This window comes from Chinchilla lanigera, unplaced genomic scaffold (assembly GCF_000276665.1).
Source record: "Chinchilla lanigera isolate Chin_1 unplaced genomic scaffold, ChiLan1.0 scaffold00040, whole genome shotgun sequence".
Taxonomy (NCBI): Eukaryota; Metazoa; Chordata; class Mammalia; order Rodentia; family Chinchillidae; genus Chinchilla; species Chinchilla lanigera.
Genome location: NW_004955441.1, coordinates 693,685 through 696,278, shown reverse-complemented (window position 1 = coordinate 696,278; position 2,594 = coordinate 693,685). Strand labels below are relative to the sequence as shown.

The 2,594-nt window shown below is 37.2% G+C and overlaps 1 pseudogene; it reads left to right on the top strand.

Moving 5' to 3' along the window:
* Positions 1-1,260, top strand: part of LOC102009655 — a 14,785-nt pseudogene extending 13,525 nt beyond the window's left edge.
* Positions 1,261-2,594: the final 1,334 nt, after the last annotated feature.

The following is a 2,594-nucleotide window of genomic DNA, read 5'->3' as shown; positions in this document are numbered from 1 at the left end:
CCATGCATTTCCATAATTTCTGTGATTTCTTTTGCTATTGATTTATAGTTTCATTGCACGGTAAAATTTTAATTCTTTTGCATTTACACAGCATGCTTTATTTGCTAATGTGTAATATATTTTGAAGAAAGTTCCACATGCATCCAAGAAGAATTGTTCTATTGTTGTTGGGTGAAATACTCTGTAGAAATATATCAGGTCCGTTTGTTCAAAGGTGTAGTTCAACTATCATATTTCTTTCTTTTGTTAATCTGTATATTTGTGACATGGGGTATGGAGTTCCCCCACAATAGTTGTACTGCTATTTATCTGATATTTATGTCCCGTAGTGTTTGCTTTATGAAGTAGGGTACACTTGTTATCTCCTCCTTAACCAGTCTGAAGTGATCTTCCTTGTCTTTACTGATCAGTTTTGGCATAAAGTTCAGTTTCGAAAATAGGGTAGCTATCTGTGCTTGTTTTGGGGTTTGTGCTGCATGGAATACAGTGGTGCCTCAGTTTACAGACTTAATATGTTTTATAATTTTGAGGAAGATGGCTGCATTTGTGTTTGTGTGGGGAAGACGGCCAAGGCTGTGTTTGTCACCTGATGCAGAGTTTGCAAAGGGAAGTAAAATTTTACAAACTGCCTTTCTTTGTGAACCAAATTGTTTGTGAACTTAATTGTTTGCAGACGGAAGCATTCGGAGCCAAGGTATTACTGTATTGTTTTCCCACCTTTCACTTTCAGTCTATGCATTTCTTTTTCTGTTCAATGTGTTTCTCGCTCTTTCCATCATCTTGGCACCTGGGGAGGCCCGCTGAGAACAGGACATCGAAAAGGCAAATATAGCTGGCACACTGTGGTGCAAGGCCATTTTTGCTGGTCATAAGCAGGGTCTACAGTACTAAAGGGAACACACAGCTCTTCTTACAAGTGAAGGTGTTTATGCCTGTGATGAAGCTGAATTCCACTTGGGCAAGAGATGTGCTTATGTGTACAAAGCAAAAAACAACACAGTGACTCCAGGTGGCAAACCAAACAAAACCAGGGTGATCTCGGCAGAGGTAACTCAGGCCCATGGAAACAGTGGCATGGTTCATGCCAAGTTCTGAAGCAACCTTCTTTTTTCCTCCAGTACTGGGAATCAAACTCACGACCTTGCGCTTGCCAGGCAGGCGCTTTTGCCGCAGAGCTAAATCCCCAGACCCCGAAGCAACCTTCTTGCTAAGGCCATTGGACATTGAATCCATATCATTCTGTACCCCTCAAGGATTTAAACTAATGGAAAATAAAAGTGGATTTGTGGTCTCATTAAAAAAAAATTGTGTTTCTCCTATACATTTTATTGTTGGATCTTGATTCTTTATCCATTCTACTAATTTCTATCTTTTGATCAGCAAACTGAAACCATTCATACTGATAGTTATAACTAATAGGAATTGCCTTATTTCTGTCATTGTTATTTTGCTGTTGGTGATTCCCTTTATTTCCTTTCTGTTTAGTTTTCTTTTAAGGGCTTGAAACACTTCACTCGAGTTCTCCTTGCCTTTAAGGTTATGTTGAAAAATCTGCTGTAATTCTTATGAGTTTTCCTTTATAGGTGATTTTTTTTTTCTTTTCTCTAACAGCTATTTATTTCTTTATTTATTTTGAGACAGGGTCTTGCTATGTAGTTCAGGCTGGACTTGAGCTTATGAGATAATGTAGGTTGGCCTCAAACTCATGGTGATCCTCTTGCCTCAGCCTCCCAAGCGCTGGGATTATAAGCACACACCACTATGCCTGACTTTAACAGTGTTTTAGATTCTGTTCTTGTGCTGGACATCTAGTATTTTGACTGTGATTTATTTTCTGGTAGTTCTTTTCTGATCATGGTTATTTGGGTTTTTATATGCCTCACTCATCTGTATGTTAAATTCTTTTTCCATGTTTCAAAAGTTTTCTACTATTACTTCTGTAAACAGGTTTTTTCTGCTCCTGAGCTATCATATCATCTGATTTTTCATTAATTCCAATTAATCTTAGATTAGCCTTCTTTGTATCACATCAACAGCTATTGGATTCATTGTTTATGTTCTCTTGTTTTTAAGATGTCACTCACTAAGTGATCAGCAACTATAGCCCTGTCTTGTAGAGCTGACATTCTGTCCTCACACTGGTTACTTCTGCTGTCCATACTTTCAACAGAATTTTTTACCTCCTGGATTTGTGTTTGGGACTTTTTTTTTTAACTTTTGTTTTAAAGGTATTTTAAAAGGGAACTTTTTTATGGACTATTTTTTTATATGCTAGTCATTTATGATTTGCATCTCTTTCTTTAGCTCCTCAAGTTTTTATTATTTTTGTGTTTTTATTATTATTATTTTTAATGTCTTCTCTAGACTCACATTATTTGTTTTGTTAGGATCAATATCTGTTTAAATACATCTTCTCTGCATTCACCAAACACCTTACTGATTCATTTTGTTACTTCCACTGTCATCTTTGAAGAGATCTCATCTGTGTGGCTTTTGCTTCCCCTCTCCTTTTGCTTTCCCCAGATCAGCTCTTGGAGACTGGGGAGTTTGGGGAGGCATTTTGTTGCCCTGTTTTCTCATGTTTCAAGTTTTTG